Here is a 21,963-nt window from a genome sequence, read left to right on the forward strand (position 1 = left end):
CGCGGTACAGGGCGAGCACCGGAGGCCCAGAGAAGTGAAGCGATTCTCCGACGTTTCCCAGTTTGCTACTGTGGCATCAGCCCTGTGTTTCAGATACCGGAACATCTTAGGGACTCTGATTCTATCAGCCAACGCCAAGGGCCCTCCCAGCCCACATGTTTGACTGGCTTGTTTTCCGTACCCTCCCCCAGCTCTCTTCCGTGCGGACTGGGCAAGGCGTTGGGGGCGGTTTGTGTGATGGGCAGAGATGGACCAGATGATGGGGAGCATTCCAGGAAGCAGGAATAGAGGGGCTACTTACCTCTGCCCGAACGCTCACAATCTTCTCCTCGTGTCCCGGCCCAGCTCCCTGAAGTCCAGCACACGCTGCTCTCCCAGGAAGAAAGCATTTCCTTCCACTGCCTGTTTCCTGCTAACTTTGCAGCACTGCGGCACCTTATCCCCGGCCTCAGCCCCTGCACGAGTCAGAGGGCCCAAAGAACATTCGGTAATTCAAGCGCTACTCACTGAGCTCTTGCTCTGTGCCAGGGGCTCTGCTAGGAACGCAGATCTAACTAGTCCAACAGCGGGGGAGGCCGACTCGGGACGTGCCCTTATGGTGCCATCAGTCTAGTGAACAACCCCCTTCCGAGGAGAGGCCACCAGCCGGAACCTCAAACCAGACGCCGAACCGTCCGCCCAGGGAGGGATTGCGCTCCCTGTGGGGCACACACGGACAAACACGAGCTGCTCGCAGAGGTCGGGGGAAGCACGGGAGGTCGGCGCAGACTCCCGGCAGAGGGAGCATCTACGGATTGATTCATTTTTAGCTGTGGAAACCTGGTTACAGAAGGGTCCCTCGAGTTCAGCAGCTGTTGCTGATTGGCCCACTTTCAACGGTGGGGGAGGGGCGGCACTGGGGGCTGCTGCTGATTGGCTATTAGCAGCACGCTCTCCGGCGTGAAGCTGCCGCTGATTGGCTGTTAGCAGCACGGTCACTGGCGTGAAGCTGTCGCTGATTGGCTGACTGTAGCAACGTTGTTGCTGAAGCCTGGGCCGGGTGTGTGAACAGGTGCTGGAAGTAAACCAGTGTGCTGCAAGGAACTCTAGAGGAAAAATAGCCAGTGTTTTCTTTCTTGATGTTAGCATATGAGATGGTTTATTTTACCCAGCTCCCCCGCTGGGTTCTTTATCCCCCAGTTCTGGGTTCCGAAAGGGGGACGGTCCAGTCCCTAATCCCAAGAAGTTCATACTCTGGTTAGGAATTCAGGACACACTCCTAAAAATGGAACCAGTAGTGCCGGGTTTGGTGTTCACTCAGCAAATGTTTATGGTATGAGCTCCATCAGTGTTTTAACCTGTGTGGAAGCACTGGCAGGGTAACCTCAAGACCAAAAGGAGAAGGGTCAAGAACAAAAGACCAAAATAAAAATAAGGCCTCTGGAATTGAAGCATCTCCAAGGAGAGGCAAAACTGACAGAGACCACAGAGCGTGTGTGCTCCAGCCTCCTCATTTAAATGGTAAGAAAACCTGATTCCCGGAGGAAGTAAAGCCATACTCATGTTCACATAGCATGTTACTTGACAAAGTGGGACCCAAGTACCCTGACTCCTGGTCCAGCGTTCCTTTACTGAAACCTGCTGCCCACACACAAGGACAAAGAAGCTGGCTGCTCTCATTTAGGGTGATGGGGAAAGCCTCACAGAGGGGGTGAGCTTGCAGCTGGGCTTTGGGGGAAGGGCATGAGTGAACGTTGAGTACAGAGCCCCCTTGCACTAGCTCACCCAGACGCTCCAATTCCTCACACCAGCCCTGTTCTTTTCTCCTCCCTCTGCCCTGGTGCATTGCTCCTTCTTGCCGGAGCAGTCACAGCTGGGGCCCTGCATCCCAGAAGGCATGTCAGCTAGGATTTCTAAACTGCATTCGAAAGTCTGCCCCACTGGGCCTCTCTGGGGAAAGCGGAGGATGAAAAGACACAGCCTCTGCATCAGAGAGGTGAGAGGTGACCCAGCTATTGGGCAGGCACCCAGGGCGCCCCCCCTCGTCCCCTTGCTTCCGGATCAGCCCTTCCAGGGTCCTCTACAGATGCTCCTATGGGTGCGGCATAAACAGCTCCTGTGTTAGCAGCAGCGACCCCAGGCTGGGAGTGGCATGGGATCTGAGAGAGGTGATGCAGGCAAAACTTGCCCTTGACGCCCAGACACCTCTGCTCGTTCATATCTGAGCCTGCCCGTACCCTGCTCCCTGGCTCCTCCTAGAGCCCCTTACCCCTTCCCTACACCTGCTCTCCGATATAGTCTTCCTTCCCTCTTAAAGAGGAACACATGTCCTGGGCCTCCTATATGTTGTGTGGTGGAGATAAAGAGACAACATCAAGGTGGGATCCTTTGGCTTCAAGTAATCATGAATAAGTCAGAGAAAGAGATTTAATGAATATATACGAAAGACCGACAACATGCCAGGCCCAGCACTAGGCACTTCCATATTTCATTTCACTCCCAGTGCTAAGAAGTAGATGGGTTTGTGGCAAACAGACTCCTAAGATTGGCCTCCAAATTCCCATCCCCTGGTGTACACACTGTGTGTGTAAAATCCCCCCTCCTTGAGTGTGAGAAGGGCCTGTGGATATGATGGGGCATCACTCCCTTGAGTAGGTTACATTATACAAGACTCTGATAGCAGACTGGAGATTCTCCTGCTCGCTTTGAAGAACTAAGCCACCATGGCTTAGTCACGTGGCTAGGACCTAGGGCCACATGGCCTCCGGGAGCTGAGAAAAACCTCCAGCTCACGGCCAGCAAAAAAACTGAGACCTCAGTCCTGCAGCCACAGGAACTGAATTCTGCCAACGACCTGAGTGAGCCTGAAAGGGGACCCAACTTCCAGATAAGAATGCAGCCCTAGCCAATACCTCGATGTTAGCCCTATGACACCCTAGCTACACTGTGCCCAGACTTCTGACCTGCAGAAACTGGGAAATAATAAATAGGTGTTCAGTCTCTGATTTTGTGGTAATTTGTGATGCAGCAAAAGAAAACTAATGCAGGGTGATATTCAAAATATTTAAGAATCAGCAGGGCAGGGGCACCAACGATCAGAGTGGACACAGGCCTTATACAACCGATAGGGTGGTATTGGCAGATTAGCCTCGAAGGAAGGCTTTATAATGCCCACTTTATAGATGTGGAAATGGATGTTCAGTGGAAATTAATTAGCCCAAGGCTTTGTAGCTGTAAGAGGCAGAGCCAGACTCAATCCCAGGCTGGAAAGCAGTTTAGCATAGCAGAGAACAGGTGTTGGTGTGGTGAATGAAGAAGGGCTTTGAGAGCCATCCTTAGGGAGAAGAGTGAGCCACAGATAAACATCAGTAATATGCAAGGGTCCAGCAGAAGCTTGAGTGTGTGGAGGGGACAGGATGTGTGTGATTTAGGAGAGGATTTGATTAGAGAAGTGATACGGAACACAGTGTTTGATAAAGAGACTAAGCTGTAAGCAGTCGTGAGGGCTGGTTAAGAAGGCTAAGCAAAGCTGTGGTCTTTGCTTCCCATTGGGGACCTGGAGGCATAGGTTAGTGGTCAAGACGGAGAGCCAGGTGTGAAGTAGGGGAGTGTGAGGACTAATGGGAAACCATGTGGCTGCCCTGCAACCCAAGAGGCAAATCTGGCTGAGCGCCCGGGGACAGCGGGGGCCCACGCCTGTCCTTCCCCGCCTTCGCTGCCATATGCATGTGCAGCTCCGTGATGAGGCACCCCACTTTCTCTGGCATCATCGGGGCTGGCGACCGGGAAAGACATCATCAATGCCCTACAGTTCCCTACTCCTCCATGACCTAGAAAAACAGACCAGCAGAGAAATGTCATCCCATCTGGAGTGACAGAGAGCTCTAGGAAATATTTCACTTTATCTGGCTCCTAAGGAAGCCCTGGGAGGAGAAATGAAAAGGGCAGAACAAGCAAGGCAATATGCACTTTACAGCAGTCACTGGCTCCAAGCGCTTCCTGGCAGGACCGATCATTCTGTGGCTGAGAAGACTGAGGCTCAGAGAAGGAAAATGATTTGCCCTAAATCTCACAGAAGAGATGTAGCAGAGCCCGGCTTATGGCACAAGCACCCTCTGTCTCCTATAATCGAACCTTCCATATTTCCTCCTTATCCCACCCCCATGCGTGTACACGAGTACATATATATATATACACACAGACACATACACACGTAGAGGATTCGCAATGGATGCATTAGAGACAATTTAGAAATACAGAAAACAACGAAGAAAATGAAAATCACCTAAAATACCAAAATTCAGAAATTACATGTTGGGGTATTTTTTTTCTATGTACACACAGAATACATGAATAATATATAGTATACATTTTTGAGCACTGGAATTTAGTATAAATATAGATTTGCAATCTCTTTTACTCATTTACTATATTATGAGGTGTATCTACAAATATTCTTCCAAAACACTTAATAGCTTTAAAATACAACACCATATACATGGACCATATTTATTTAACTCTTCCCCTATGGATGATCTTGAGATTATTTTTATTATTTTGCAATTTAATTCACAAGGTGATGGGCAACTTCCACTTCCAGCCAAAGTGGAGTAATAGAGATCAGATTTATTCTCCCACCTGATAAAAAGTTTTCAAAACTTGCAAAAAAAAGGGGGGGGGGGCGTTTAAACAGGAATTGTCAAGAAACTGGCCCTGAGGCAATGAAGGATAGTGATTCCTGGGAGGTGGGAAACCACCAAGGGGAGTAAGCCTGTGGGTTGCTCCAGCTTGTCACCCTGAGAGAGTTTTCAGGTCACGCGCAGGGATGGGGAACCCGAGCAGAGCTTGCTGAACTCCCTGAGATGAGCAGATGCAGCTGAGAGTCCAGAGAGACCAGTTAGAGACACAGAGAGATTTCTGCATAGAGAGTGAGCCCTGGAGACCTGCAGAGGGTCTATCTTGAGTCTTCAGGAGAATATTAATTAGCACATGTAGAAAGAGCTATTTGTAAAGATTAGAAGTAACAGTGCCCAGCGTTCACATACAGCTGGAAACGGCTTATTTCCACAATTGGACACAGCCTATTTCCACCAGCCAGACTGGAAATATTCATAATTCACGGGGCATTCAGCACAGTAGTCAGGAAGGTCTTGACTCAATAATGGGGAAACATCAGCCTTAGACTGAGCCTTGTTCTGAACCCACCAAAAAGATCTTAAGAACAAGACCCAAAAGAATCAAATTGTTTCTAAGTAACTCAAATGCATCCCAGAAAAATGATCAAGATTATTTATAAAGATACAAAAAACATTCAGGACCCAACAAGGTCCTGATTCACAATATCTGGCGTCCAATAAAAAATTATCAAGCAGGCAAAGAATTAGGAAAACACAACCCATAATGTAGAAGTCAATCAATTAAAACTGATCCAGATATAACACAGATGTTAGAACGAGCAGAAAAGTTCATTAAAACAGTTATTAAAACGGCCTTCCACGTGTTCAGATAATTAAGTAGAGACATAGTAGAAGAGACAAAAAAGATCCTAATTACTTTCTAGAGATGAGAACTAAAATGTCTGAGGTGAAGAGTGCAGTGGTTGCAATTAAAGGCAGATTAGAAATTGCAGGAAAAAAAGATTAAATAACTTGAAGTGTAGCAATACAAGGTATACAAAATGAAACATGGAGAGAAAAAAATTGTAATGACAAGAACAACAGTGAAATATGGGACACTTTCAATATGCATGTAACTGAAATCCTCAAAACAGGAGAGAGAGGGGAGGACAGAGAAATAATGGTCAAACTTTTCTAAATCTGATGAAAACTATAAACGCTCAGATCCAAGGAACTCAACAAAGCCCAAGCACAAGAAACATGAAGAAAACGACACCGACGCAGACTGTCAGAGGCATGCTTTGGAGACACTGTGGTTTCAGTTCCAGGCCACCACAATAAAGTGAGGTGAATGAACTTTTTGGTTTCCCAGTGATATAAAATGTATGTTTACACTATATCATAGTCTATTAAATGTGCAACAGCATTATGTCTAAAAAATGTACATACCTTAATTTAAAAATATCTTATTGCTTCATCAAAAAATTAAAATTAGAAATACCATGCAATCCTATAATTCCACTAGTGGGTATTTACCCAAAGAAAACAAAACCACTAATTTGAAAAGATAGAGATTTACATACCCCTATGTTTATTGCAGATTATTTATAATAGCCAAGATATAGAAGCAAGCTGTGTCCATTAACAGATAAACGGATAAAGAAGATGTGATATAGATACACATGCATGCACACACACACACACACACAATGGAACATTATTCAGCCAAAAAAAAAGATGTAGATCTTACCATTTGCGACAACATGGATGGACTTAGAGGGTATTATGCTAAGTGAAATAAAGACAAATGCCATATAATTTCACTTACATGTGAAATCTAAAACAAACAAAAAAGCAGAAACAGGCCCATAAATACAGAGAACTGGTGACTGTCTGAGAGAAGGGTGGTGGGGGACGTAAAATGGGTGAAGGGGCGGGAGATACAGGCTTCCAGTTGTGGAATGAATAAGTCACAGGGATGAAAGGCACAGCCTAGGGAATATAGCTAATGATGCAACAGTGTTGTATGGTGACAGACAGGAGCTACACTTGTGGTGAACAAAGCATGACAGAGAGAGATGGCCAATCACCGTGCTGCACACCTGAAACTCATGTAACACTGTATGTCAACTATACTTCAATTAAACAAAATATTGCTAAAAAATGCTAACCACCATCTGAGCTTTCAGTGAGTTGTAACCAATGATCACAGATCACCATAAATAATAATGAAAAAGGTTGAAACACTGGAAGAATTACCAAAATGTGACAGAGACACACAGTGAACAAATGCTGTTGGAAAAATGATGCTGATGTCTAGTTTATGCCACAAGCCTTCAATCTGTTAAAAAAAAATTAATATCTGCAAAGTGCAATAAAGTGAAATACGATGAAACAAAGTATTCCTGTGTTACATTCAAATCCAATAAAAAAGAGAAAATCTTAAAAGCAGCCAGAAAAAAAGACATGTTACATACAGAAGAGCAGAGATAAGGATGGCAGAAACTTTCTCACAGGAAGCAAAGCAGGTGAGATGACAATGGTGCAATATTTTAAAATACTGAAAGAAAAAAAAGTCAACCTATAATTCTATACTCAGATAAGATTTCTTATAAAATTGAAAGACATCCAGATTAGAAAGGAAGAGATAAAACTGTCTTGATTAGCAGACTACATGATTCTCTACATAGAAAATCTAATAGAATCTACAAAAAAAGCTACCAAACTAATAAGTTCAGCAAGATTGTGAGACACATGATCAATACGCAAAAATCAATTCTATCTCTATAAGCAATCAATGCACAATCAGAAGCTGAAATTTAAAAAACTATACAATTAACTCTTACAACTCAAAGATTAAAAAAATTTTTTTAAATGGGCAAAGAATCTGAATAGACATGTTTCCAAAGGAGACACAGAATTGGCCAATAAGCACATGAAAAAATGCTCAACATCATTGTTACTGGGGAAATGCAAAACAAAACCACAATGAGATACCACTTCACACTCACTAACGTGGTTATAATAGAGAAGACAGATAACGACAAATGTTGGAAAGAATATGGAGAAACTGGAACCCCAATTCACTGCTAGTCACTTTGGAAAATAGTTGGGCAGCTCCTCAAAATAAACAGAGTTACCATAAAAATCCCGAAATTCCATTCCCAGATATATACCCAAGACGAATAAAAACATATATTCACAAAAAACTTGTACACAAATGGAACATTATTTTGTAATAGTCAAAATGAGCAGAAACAACCCAAATATCCATCAGCTGATGAATGGATAAACAATACTTACAATGACCTATCACTAAGCAGTAAAAAGAAATGAAGCTCTGGTATGCACTACAACATGCTTGAACCTTGAAAAACCTATGCTGAGTGAAAGAAGCCAGAGGCAAAGGGCCATATATTGTATGATTCCATTGATATGAAATGTACAAAATAAGGAAATAGACCAACAGACAGTAGATGAGTTGTTGGCTGGGGCTGGGAGGGATGGGAGAGTTGTGGGTGACAGAAAAGGGGTTAAGGGACAATGAAAATGTTCTAAAATTAATTATGGCGATGGTTGCCTACTCTGCATATACTAAAAGCCACTGAATAGTATGTTTTAAGTGAATGAATTGTACATTAAGTGAATTGTATGTCAAAAAAGCTGTTAAACAAAGTTGGTTTCCAAGAGGTAGATTCCCAGGAATTGGTCCTGATCCTTGTATGAATCTCCATGGGATCCATGGACACAACCCAGTTGATATTTCCTCCTTTTCAACCTCTTCATCCCTCCTGTTCCCTCCATTACAGGTCTCCTAAGTCTAGATACTAGTAACCCACCTACTGAGCCCACAAGTAGATGCGTGGCAGCCTCAGGACATCCTTACTGGTGCCTCAAAGGAACTTGACAGCGGTCCTTCAGAGCAGGAGCCCTTTCTCTCCACCCAGCAACAAGACAAGACTCAGACTGGCCAAGGAAATTGCATGTCACCAGGACACAGGCAGCCCCACAGCCACTGTGTGCCCTCTCTTAAGGTTCCAGAGACTCTTCCCACCTTTGAGCTGTCCAGCCTCAGAGGCTGCGTTTTTTTATCCTGTTACAGAAGCACCTGGAATGAGTGCCTTCCCTTCCTGGTTGACAGCTGAGCGGGGCGGGGGGGGGGGGGGGGGGGGGGGGGGGGGGGGGAGCTTCTCTTTCCCTTTGCTGGGCAGAGGGCTACCCTTCGACCCCAGGGATCCCCCTCAATCTGAAGCTGGACTGGACACTAGCTCTCATTTCACAAGGGAGGGACTCATGAAGAGTGTCCAGCTCAGGAATGCCCTCTGCGGCCCTGACCTCCACCCTCCTAAGGGCGAGGAGCCTCTGGCCTCTGACTGGAGCAGTCCCACAGCGGGGGTGTGCCAGACCAGGGAGGACGTCAGATGACGGAGCTTAACTCGCGAAGCCTCCAGCTCACCCTTCTTTTACCACGGGGGAAGCTGAGGCCTTGAGTGACTGTTGTTCAAGGTCTCCTTCTGCGACTCCCGCCTCCGAAGTGGGAACTTCCCTGCCATCCCGAGGAAGTAGAGGAAAGAGCCCCTTTGGGGGCTCCGGATAGCTATGCCACCGGTCAGCAGAATGTACTCAGAGGGACTGCTTTCCATTTCCCTCAGACGCCCAGTGTGGGCTGGTGGTCAGGTGTCCTTTATGAGAAGTGGCCCCTCCTTAGATTTCCTCCTTCCTGCTCAGCTCAGAACAAAGAAAGCACAGATCCCCAAGCCCAGGAGAGCGGGGCCTGTAGGCCAGGGAGCAATGGGTCTCCTCTCAAGGCCTCTGGTGGTCCACAGGGGACAGTGGAGGCCCGTGAGAGGCTGTCCCAAGGGTCCATGTTAGTTCACTTCAGGCTAGAAAGATGGGGTTCCTGGAGCAAAGCTGATGGAGGGAACACCCCACAATGGTGTGTCCTTACTGATCTTAAGCAGCTGCCTTCCTCTGTCTTGGTGCCAGGCACTGAAAACATTTTCCTTCATTTTAGGGGCCAACTTTCACTTAATGGGAGACCATAGATACAATGTTCATGTCATCCTGAATACCAAATATCTCCCGTGAAGGCCTTGCCCCTTGTACCCAGGATTATTCTAATCGTACTGCTCTCTGTGAACTTGCCTTATGCTATTCTAATTATCTGCCAACCTGCTAGTCTACCAGACTGAGCTCCTCATGGGCAAGGATTGTGCCCTATACATCTTTGTATTCCTAGTGTTAGGAAAAAGCATCGCCTGGAGGAGGCCTTGTTCTCCCTAGCTAACAACCTGTTACTTCGTTTTCAAGTTGTCAGTTTCCTATAGATACTACATGTGCATTGTCTTGTTTCGGTCAAAGCAGTGGGATTGATGGGCACAGGTGGATGAGGGAATATATTCTTAGACCCCCAGGGAGGAGGCCTGAGATAAAGTTGTGCTGAACTACATGCAGAGCTGGGGTCCAGACCTGGCCTCACTCTGTCCACGTCCAGTATCATTCTACTCCACTGGAAACCCTGGGACGAGCAGGGTGTCAGGGCCGCAGGGAAGGACTGGGAGTGATTTCTACACTGTGGTCTGAGGCTCTGTCTACCCAAGCCTCCTTCTCCATCCCCTCCTCCCCGCCCCCCACCCCAACAGGTGCCCAAAGCCTCTCCCTGCCTCATCATGCTCCCTCACCTTGCTCCCTCACCTTTTATCCCTTGCAGGTGTTCCCTCAATAAACTTCTGGCCTAAGTCTGTGTTGGCATCTGCTTCTGGGAAAACCTGAGCTGGTAGAGTGTGACTTGGGGGCTCTCAGAGTGGGGATCTGGCTGGGGGATAGGGCAGGGTTGGAGCGGCCAGCATTTTCCAGGGAGCCCTAAATATCCCATTCCTGACGCTCTAAAGAGGCCCAATCAGGCCACTTGATGTCCTCACCAGTTTGATATGGTTAGAAAGCTGGAGGTCTACATTGTTTTTTAAAATGAATCACATTATCCAAGGGGTTAAAGACACGGTTTTGGCTGGCAGAGAAGAGACAAAGCTCATGACAAGTGCCACCTAGTAGTTCATTCCCTTAGAAGTCATTTTCCAGGGGAGCCAAGTGGACAGCACACAGAGATGACATCAACCCTGATGGTGCCTAATCCATCCTAAACCCCCAACCATTACCAGACTAGAATCAGGCACCCTCCTGTAGAACTGAAACCGGAAACTGAATCTACAAGATTGGGTAGAGGCTGAGAAGGAATCCCATCTGTTATATAGCCCCAACTCAGTTCTTTCTCCTTTTGCAAAATGGGTATAAGACAGGCCTTGGGAATAAAATCTGAACCTTGAGAATGGTGCATGAATGGCTGGAGGGAGGGTCAGGAAGAGCTAGGCGCGCCTCAGTGCTTGTAGGGAGTGTCCTGAGAATCAGGTGAGAATACAGGCACAGTTGCCTCCCACGAGTGGGGACACTTTCTAAACTTAGTTCTTCTATATGACAGGTGACATGCCTGAGGGATGGAGACCGGGGACGAATTCCTCACCTGTGCCCATCAATCCCACTGCTTTGACCGAAACAAGACAATGCACATGTAGTATCTCCAGGAAACTGACAACTTGAAAACCAAGTAACAGGGAGTTAGCTAGGGAGAACAAAGCCTTCTTACACATTTCCCATGTTGCCTTAGTTACCAAGATACTTTAAATTCAGCCAAATGCCTTTACCTCTGTTCCTCTCTCATCAGGTCTGGTCTAACTTATCAATTACCGCATTATGGTGTCCAACTTTGTAAGATCCAAGGTGAAGGTAGAAATGTTTAGGTACATGGCCGAGAGTTGTGACATCGCACCCTCAGCCCTCGGGGGCGGCAGCTGTTGGAAGGGGAGCACTCATCGATCGTTTGCTTGGTTTTGTGTACTTATCATACAGGAAAATTGCCTTCTTTCTTTGGTGTACAGTTCTATTTGACTTGGTCAGTGTTGATGAGTGTGGGCCCCACATGGCACAACCCCACTTGCCGTGCCTTCAACAACAGCACAAGCCTCAGCACTAGTCTGAGCAGAGTCTGAGGAAGTTCTGTGCTGACCCAGACATTCGTGGGGGTCTAAGAATATATCCCCTCATCCAACAAATATTTATTGCTATTTTGATACTTATTTTTATCATATGCCATTCATTCTGGCCCTTATAAAGACAAACCAGATGAAGGATTCATCTAGGTCAGGTTCTGTGGAGTCCTTTGTGATCTGTCAGTCCTGTTTGGGGGAAGCGGGCAGTCTGGGAGCCTTAGCATCCTAAAGTGACAGTGTGAGCTGTACAAAGATTTCCAAGCACCTTCATGTTTATTCCCTTCTCAGTCGGCCAAGTTGTGGTCTTGGTACTTCCTGTCTCATAGTTTTATTATGCAGACACATATTCATACCTCTTTCCCCTTACCTCAGATCCTAAGCTTCTGAGTCAAAGGGCCAGAGCCTATAATCATTTGGAAAGAAGAAGTTGAAAGCAGTATTTAAACCCAAGGCATTAAAGTGGCATGAACTATCAAAATCTTTGACCCATTAAGTTCACTTTTAGGAATTCATCATACAGATACACACAAACACACAATTCATATATATATATGTGTGTGTATATATGGTTATTTTAGCAAAATTTATAACAGAAAAATATTAGAAATCTAAACATCTTTCAATAGGGAGCTGGTTTAGACATTATGGAACAGCCATATATGCAATCCTATGCAGCCTTAAAAAAAGAAAAAGAATATTTAATGATATTTAAAAGGTATAATGTTAGGAAAAAAAGCAAGGTACAGAACAGTGGACATAGTATGCTACTACTTCTGTGGAAATAAAAAGGGGGGAGGCTACATATTTTCTTGCATGTGCATAAAATATTTCTAAAAACTCCACTGGGAGAGATTGGTTGCCTCTAGGGAGGGGAACTCAATGGCTAGAAAATGGTGGTGGCAGAGAGACTTCTTTTGTATACTCTTTTGTACCTTATGAATAATGAACAATGGTAATACACTGCTTAAAAATAATTAAAATTTTAAATACATTACAGGCACTATGATGATATTGCTACCCTTCCTATAAAAGGGCCAGCACTATTCCATGTATAACTGGACACAAATAATTTAATAATACCCATCTGGCCTTTTCTCCAGAAAATGGGAAGACAGGAATTGGTGTGCCTAAAGACTGATAAAGAACATAAATGAAAAAGTTAAGAGGACTTACTCAAGATCCCACAGTGAGCTATGAGTGGTTTTAACAGTGCATTGGCACCCAACCCTTCACCTGTCCAAGTGGAATTTCAGCTTTTACTTTGACCATGTATCTCCGCTGTGTGACCTGGAGAGAAGCACTCTTTCTCTCTACTGAGTACTTTCATCTCTACAACAATGAGGTTGAACTAGGGAGGCTCTGAGGTTCATTTCAAACTCTAGTTTTATGACCTCTTGAACAAAAAAAACCTAAAACAATCTCAGATGTCCTTTTCTTTCATGATCACAACCACAGTAATCCTTCAGATGCCCCTTTTTCTGTTCCCTGATGAGAGCGAATCAATATGCTCCCAAGAGCAGAGCTTTGTCTCCAGAACAAAACCTCTGCTCTTGTCACAAAACCTCCAGAGAAAAGACGTGGCAGTGCTAAATACTTCAAGTTTATTTATTTGGTGTTTTGTTGTTGTTGTTGTTTTGTAATCTCTACACCCAATTCACAACCCTGAGATCAAGAGTCACATGCTCCTTCGACTGAAGCCAGTCAGATGCTCCTGTGCTGAACATTTCAATATGACACAGAGACTCTGGGACCATTTGTTAAACCAAAAGGGAAGCTATTAACAAAGTCCTTGAAGGCACCCAGGAAGACAGAGTAATAGCTTTTAGCATTAGGAGCTTCTTATCCATCTTAAGTGAAGATCTGTGTGTCCAACATGCAGGTCAACACAAAGATTCAAAGCAAAATTAAGTTTGGGCCCAAAGAAATAAGACTATAGGTAAGCATTACATAAAAATAGAAAATTCCATGACTGAGGTCCTCACTGATGTTTCCCGTAACATTTTTTAGTTCGGAGAGTATGTCTACCCTAGAACAGTAGCAAACTTTATAAAGTCAGAAAAGCATGTAGCATTGTAATGAAATAAGATGACAGTAAAGATTACTGTACAACTAAGTGCAGATACACAGAGTTGCTACTGAGAGTGATGCTGATTTGGAATAAGTGATGAGCAGTCCACATACATGATACAGTTGGTGTGATTTTCATCCTGTTGAACCAAGCATTTCTGGGACAGATGTAGAGCAGGTAGAGAGGAAGATGGGAGCGGAGGGAAGGAGGAATGGCTGCAATGGCCCCCCGACCCAGTTAACCACATCTCTCTGCTCTTCAGCAAGGACTCGTCCAGCATCTCTTTAATACTGACCAGCTGGGTTCCCATGCTGCCCCAACACCGGGGGTCCAGAGGTGAGTACCACACAGACACGGTCCCCGGGCTCAGGGGCCTCATGCTGCAACCAGGGAAGACCGACCACAAACAGCTTGTCATTTTTAGGTGACAAACAGTTTCAAGCACCTACTATGTACCAGACACTCTTCTAGGCACAGCAGACACAGTAGTAAACGTGACAGTCCCTTCCCCCCACAGAGCTCACGCTCTGGTAGGGGAGAACAAACCGTACGCAAGCAGGCAAATAAATAATTCTGGACAGTATATAAAATGAAGGAAAGCCAAGCCAGGCACAGAAAGGGACTTGCAGGAAGTGGGGGGGTGGGGAGGTATTTTAGAAAGAGATGTCCAGGAGGGCTTGGATGAGGTGGCATTTTGTGCAGCCCTCTGACTGATGGGCAGCAGGCAGCCATGTGGAGATCGGGAGATAATCCCACACTGAGGAGGCCGAGGAAAGGCCCTGAAGCATGAGCGAGCTAACGTGCTGGCCTGAGTGACTATAAGGTCTGGGTGGCTACGGCGCAGCAAATGGCAGGAGAGCAGACAGGGCTCAGGTCAGCCAGGGCAGGGTAAGTCATGGGAAGCCCAGTTTCTCTAAGAAATTTGGGCTTATCTGAAATATATTGGAGGAGCTGAAGAAGCAGTATCATCTCTGTCACACATACTGCGTGTGTATTCTTGGAACACGTCTTGACTTCTGTCTCAGTTTCCCTAACTATAAAGCTTTGTTGTAATGACCGAGTTGACACTGACAAAGCCCTTAGGACAGTGCCTGTGGCATGCACTAGGCACAATGTCATAAACACGAGCTATTACTAAGTTCAGTCATTTACATACGGTGACTACTGGTATATTTGGGCTTATTGGACCATCTTGTTTCATGTTTTCACCACGCGTTTTTATAGTTGCTTAACTTTCTTTTCTGTCTCACAGTGGTTTGATCGTTTCCCTTAATCCCAGTCTGACTTGAAAAATACATTGTTTCTATTCATGAATAATTACCCCTAAAAATGTGAGAGATCTTTGACTTAAAATGTAAAATAGGTCAATGCCTCCCAAACAATACCAAGGGCCTCAGAGTATCTTTAATATTCTGGCCTCCCTCTCCCACAGGCCATGGTACTGTGTAATACTTTCATTCCACCCTGTTTCGACCATACCCCATTTTTCTTTTTCTTTTGGTTTGTCTTTATTTAGATTTGCCAATGCGTTTACCAATTTCTTTGCTCACAATTTCTTCAGATACCTTTGGTATCTCACTCCTCTCCTCTGGGTTCTAGTCCCTTCCTACTAAAAAACATCCTTTAGCAAGTGCTGTTGGCCTATCAAAATTTAACAGAGTGCAGCCCGGGGCTCTCGATCTAATATCTTGCATGAGGAGCACACAGGTTTAAACACAACCATCCCCCAATTCATCACTACTATATTCTGTTACTTTGCAAGAAAAATCCCAGCCCTTTTCCACTTCTGGATAGAAATCAGCAGTAGTCCAAACTGTATGATCTTGAAACACATCTAGGCAAAATGTGTCTATAAAGCCTGCATTGCTGTAAAACTGTGACGAGATGTGTAAGATGTCAGCTGTCACACAGTCTACCTTAGCCCCACCTCCTCCTTCAAGCTTTCAGCCTATTTAGATAACTCAATGCCATGAACTGAAAATACGATATAAATTGCTCTATAGACATGTCATGGTTTCAGAAATTAATGCTGCCAAATAAGAATGTTTTTAGCAGATATTCTTCAGAATTCAAACTATTATATTTAACAGCTTCATTCAACTACAGAATGCCCAGAACTGCATTCTGTGGTTCAGACATGCTGTTCGGCATAGAGAAGTTAGGACTACTCTAAATGGTACACAAAAAATATATATAAAATTCCTTCAAGGTTGTGATGCGATTCTTACGCAACCAAAATGAAGTAATAAACAACGCCATGTGGAAGTCTGGGGTTTCACTTATGGAACTTAGAGTTTCAAAGCTGTAATACTGAGACCAAGAAAAGTCCCCTGCCTGCTGGTACTCCTGAGCCCACCTGGCCCCCCATTCAAGTAAAGAGATTCATAGGAGTATGCCAACTTTGCCACCTGTTCATCTGGCACCCAAAGCAACTGGACCCTTCTTTGGACAGCACTTGAAAAATGACAGCTCTAGAATCTTGCCAGAAAATGTATTCCGCTTGGGTATGAAACACTGTAAAAGGGTTCTCTAGCCATCACCCTCAGAGATGCTAAATACAGTATTAGAATGCCCAAAGTATTTTGGCCTTTTATTTGCTGATAACCCTACAGAACTGTTGTCAGTCCCTGTCTATGGTGGACCCATCAGCTTTGATAGCTAATAGAAGTAGTGGCCATATGAAAGCTTTTGCACTTGCTGTGAAATTTCCACAAACAGCTCCAATATATTTAATTACCATTAATTTAAAGCACAGACCAAACTCCCTTTAGAATTTAATATCCTAATGTCCTCTGTTCTGAAAAAAACCTGCCTATATATTTTGTTAAGAGCTAATGTTTCAACAATTACATTTCTGGGAATCTAACCGAAGAAAGTAATTCTATTATTATCTATAACTGGGAAAAACTGGCAATAAATTCAATGTCCAGGAAAAGAAGACTGCAAATGTGGCACATGATCCAGATGGGTTCATGACACAATCACTAAAGAGTATTGATAATGTATTGTGAAAGTGTTCTGTGGCAAAGTGATAAAAGCACTGTGTGTGTGTTTAGCGTGGAGTCAGTTCTGGCTGGGTCATATGTAATTCTGACTTGTCCAGCTTGTCTGACATAGTTGTGAAGTTAGTGGACACATAAGCACCTATTTGCATAAGTTGACTTCAATGAGTATTTTAATATTTTGTATTCTGGACCAAAAAAGTCAGAAGATACATACACAGTGTCCGGGGATGAGGACACAGAGGACAAAGCAGGACTATGGCGATTAACCCCTTGGACTGATTTTTGAGATCCTTATAGAGCTTATGGGCAAAACCAAATCCTTTATTATATATTTTCATAGGGCCATGTACCTCTGCTTTATTTCACTTATCACAACAGTAATCTGTGTAATTATTTAATTAATGTCCATCTGCCATCTGGTCTATAAGTCCCATTAGGGCAGGGTCTATCTGTTCTGCACTACTACCTGACATGTAGTCATGACAGTCAAGGAAAGGCAGGGGAGGGAAAGAAGAAAGAGAAGGTAAAGGGAGAAAGAAAAGGGGGTAAGGAAAGAAGGAGAAGCAGCAAAATGTTTATGAAGGACACGGTGGTTCCAAGGGACAGCACACTCTCAGACTAGGGGAGCACACTTTCATTGTTTCCACTTAGAACACAGCAAGGCCAGCAATTAGTGAAATCAACAGGAAGGGGGCAGGGGGATGCCTTGGCACATGGCAAGTCCGGATTCTCTGGCAGGACCAGCAGTGTGAGAGAGCACCGGCAAGGGTGACAGAGGCCCAGCAGGAATGTGGCAGGAGAGCAGCAACATACTGAGGCATGGATTTGTTCCTGTATTTTCAGTAGTCTGAGGCCAGGGATACCTGGACATATGGGGAAGGGGTTGAGGAAATGCCCCCATAAGGCCTAAGTGTAGGTGGGGATGTGAAGCCAGTAACATAGAGATGTCAATGCTAGTATGACCTGTTTATAACCTCAAGCAGCTATTGCTAAGGACATCTGATATACCCCAAAACTAAAACCAAATAAAGGTTATCAAAATGGTCATTAGGTCAATGGTTGTGATGGCTTTTCCCCTCTAATGTTCATAACTAGTTACTTTTATAATAAAAAGAAACACATAATAGGAAAAATTGTGTCTCACTTGAAGAACTATTTTCTTTTAGCAGATGCTAAGAATTTTGTAATCCACTCTTTCTGCCTTTTCTCCAGTTCTAAGAAAACTCAAGAGTCAAATTTTGACTTCAACCACAGCAACGATTAGTGAAATAATCTAGATAATTGCTTTCTTCTCATTCTATAGAGCTGAGGGCCACCAGAAAAAAAAAAAAAATTCTCCAAAAGCTTGTCTACTTTGTTTACTCCTGTTGACATGAATCTTTACTGTGCTGGGGCAGAAAATTTTTCATCTACCCTTCAAAGGTTCTTCCAGCTGGTATAACAAGTTGGCATGAGACAGATTAGCAAGAGAAAATCAAATTTAATTTTGTATGTATGGGAACCCCACATACATGAGAGGTTCAAAGAAAGGAATGGGATAGAGGCCTGGGGTTTCAAAGAGGAGGAAGGCAATTCACAGGGAAATAAGAAAAAGAGCAGATGTTTTAGATGTAATTAGATGTTTATCTGAGATAGGTTACTCAGATAAAATTTTATCTCTGGTATTAACTCTAAATCTGGGAAAGACCCCCAGTTTAAATTCTTCTAGATAGTTAAGGGAATGGCAAAAAGTTTCTCTTGGGCCTACAGGGTCTCAATTGCCTTCAGCTCAATTACCACATGCCAAATTGGCACATTTTAGGGAGACTTGCTCTGAAGCTCTTCAACCACATGAGTTAGCTCTTAAATATATACCGTCCTCACTATACTACTCACACTGTTGTACGTGTATGAATCAATCACTTTTTCAATGAGACCAGTGACTCTCAATGAGAGGTATAAAGAAGAGAGAAGGGATTAGAAGATGAAAGCATGGCCTGACAGATCAGATCAACCTGAATGTCCCTTTCTAGATTACATAGCAGCTTACCTGCACCCTCCCCAAACCACAGGCATTGCTGCCATTGTGGGATTGATGTGAGAAACAAAGGCAGAAGAAAAATTATTAAATTTCCTTACTACCTACAGCCCATTGACAAGTCCTTGAAACAGGCAGAGTGACATTCCTCTCATGGACTCAGTTGCCTTGATGTTAATACTTAGCTAACGGCAAAAGGCAATCCTAGCCTGACCACCCCCCCCCCCCCCCCCCCCCCCCCCCCCCCACCCCCGCCCCAACCAGGATCCTGTAAGTCTACTTTAATGTATAAAAATTCCTTTGGAAACTTCCTTTATCTCTAAACCCCCCAGGCATATGGCCCACCGATAGACATCTGAAGGGTCTCATGACTAAGGTCTTATTAGGCTGTAATAAATGACCTTTTCCCAACAATAACTAGCCCCTCAAGGTCCTGGAAACCTTGCTTCCAAAATTCTTTAGAGACTTACATTATCCCTAACCCCCTCCCAACTTGAAAGTATATAATGGCTGGGGCGCCTGTGTGGCTCAGTTGGTTAAGCAACTGCCTTCAGCTCAGGTCATGATCTCAGGGTCCTGGGATCGAGCCCCGCATCGGGCTCCCTGCTCGGCGGGAGGCCTGCTTCTCCCTCTCCCACTCCCCCTGCTTGTGTTCCCTCTCTCGCTGTCTCTCTCTCGGTCAAATAAATAAATAAAATCTTTAAAAAAAAAAAAAAAGAAAGTAAGTATATAATGGGCCACTCCTCATGACCCCATTGCAGCTCTTTCTGCCCACGGGTCCTGTCCCTGTGCTTTAATAAAATCACCTTTTTGCACCAAAGAGGTCTCAAGAATTCTTTGTTGGCCGTCCGCTTCAAACCCTAACGTCTTTCCTACATTAGGATGACATACCCATGGGAGCTGTTATACTCTGGAGGGAAGTTAGGAGGTAAAAAGAATTAGTAACCAGTGGTAAGGATCATTTTTTCACTAAAAGATGAATTTTGGAATCAAAAGCTTATTGGTTTCAATCCTGGATTTAACACTTACCCTATGTTTCTCATTTTCAAATGGATATAAAAATCCCTTTCTTTCAATATATGAATATTAAATGTATTCTAAGTGCTAGTAAATAGAGCTCAGAAAATGCCCTTTAGGCATTATTTTTCGAGTAGACTTGAGAGCTCCTCTACACTGGAGTTTCTCAATCTTGGCACCATTGACAATTTTAATGGACCAGATAATTCTTAATGGGGGGGGGGTGTGCCATGGGCTAGGTTGTGTTCCGTGACCCTGCCACTCATATACTGAAGTTGTAAACCCCGGCACCTCAGAATGTGAATGCATTTGGAAACAGGTTTTTTAAAGTGATAATTACAGTAGAGTGAAATCGTATGAGTGGGCCCTGATCCAATATGATTGCTGTCCTTTTAAGAGGAGATTGTGACGCAAACATGTGCAAGCGAAGAGGAAAGATCATCTAAGGACACAGCAAGAAGGCGGCCATCTGCAAACCACGGAGAGAGATCTCAGAAGAAACCAACCCTACTGACTTCATCTTGGACTGCCACCCTCCAAGAACTGGGAAGGAAAAAAAAAATCCTTTTGTTTAAGCCACCCAGTCCCTGGCACTTGGTTACGGCAGCCTGAGCAAACGCTGCATGAGGGTTGCCCTGGGTGTTGTAGTATGTTCAGAAGCATCCTTGGTCTCTACCCACCGATAGCAGTGGCAATCCCCTAACGCTACAGTTGTGACACCCAAAAATGTCTCCACACATTGCCAAATGTCTCCTAGGGGCAAAATCTTCCTCCCTGCCCTATGGAGAAACAGCCCTACTGAGAACCACCATTTCGGATGGCCTCTGGTCACCTCCGTTTTCCCAGTGCTCAGTGATGCAGGAAACAAAGGCAGAAAAAAAATTATTAAATTTCCTTACTACCTATACCCCACTGACAAGTCCTTGAAACAGGCAGAGTGACATTCCTCTAGGAACTCTGCTGCCTAGATGTTAATACTTTGCTAAAGGCAAAAGGCAATCTTAGTCCAACCCCCAGGATCCTGTAAATCTACTTTAACATATAAAAATTCCTTTGGAAACTTCCTTTATCTCTACCCCCATAAGATACAGGTTGGCAATCATCCTCCAAGCATATGACCCACCGACATATATCTGAAAAGTCTCATGACTGAGTTTTTACTAAACAGTAATAAATAACCTTTTCCTAACAATTGCTAGCCCCCTTTCCTAACAATAGTTAGCCCCCTCAGGATCCCAGGGAACTCTTGTTGTCAAAATACCTGGGAGGCTTATGCTATCCCTAAACCCCTCCCAACTTGAAAGTATATAATGGGCCACTCTTCATGACCCCAGTGCAGCTCTTTCTGCCCACGGGTCCTGTCCCTGTGCTTTAATAAAACCATCTTTTTGCACCAAAGACGTCTTAAGAATTCTTTCTTGGCTGTCGGCTCTGAACCCTAACATCTTTCCTACATCACTCGGCACAATGATGGCTACCTAAGAAGATAATCATATATTTTCTGAATAAAGTCACCTGCCTGGTTCCCCATCTTGGGTCTCACTACTCCCTTGCAAACTCCTTTTGCTGTGTTTAAAAAAAAAGAAAAAGGGGGCGCCTGGGTGGCTCAGTTGGTTAAGCGACTGCCTTCGGCTCAGGTCATGATCCTGGAGTCCCGGGATCAAGTCCCGCATCGGGCTCCCTGCTCTGCAGGGAGTCTCCTTCTCCCTCTGACCCTCCCCCATCTCATGCTCTCTCTCTCTCTCATTCTCTCTCTCTCAAATAAATAAATAAAATCTTTAAAATAAAATAAAATAAATAAAAAAAAGAAAAAGGAAAAGAAATAAAAGGCTCAAAATGGAGTCACTTGCCCCCACAACAGCAACCACAACTTAATTGCATTGCAGGAATGTGGCCTCACACTGGAATTTCCTGATCAGCATTACTGAGGTCTTCTGCAAGATAGACCCTAGCCCTTCCCTCAAAAGGTGACCTTGCCTACACCAATCCTTTCTTTTCTTTTGCTAATGACTTCCGTCCTTCCTTCCAACCCTGTTTCTGCCTTTAAAAACCATCCATTTTGTATGGCAACTTGGTGCTCCTTTCTACTTGTAGATGGGATGCTGCCTGATTCATGAATCCCTGAATAAAGCCAATTAGATCTTCATATTTACTTGCTTGGATTTTGTTTTTTTCAGCTGCAATTGAAGTAGTAATTACTTCCAGTTTAATTTATAGT

The sequence above is a fragment of the Phoca vitulina genome, unplaced genomic scaffold (genome assembly GCF_004348235.1).
Source record: "Phoca vitulina isolate PV1807 unplaced genomic scaffold, GSC_HSeal_1.0 scaffold13, whole genome shotgun sequence".
Lineage (NCBI taxonomy): Eukaryota > Metazoa > Chordata > Mammalia > Carnivora > Phocidae > Phoca > Phoca vitulina.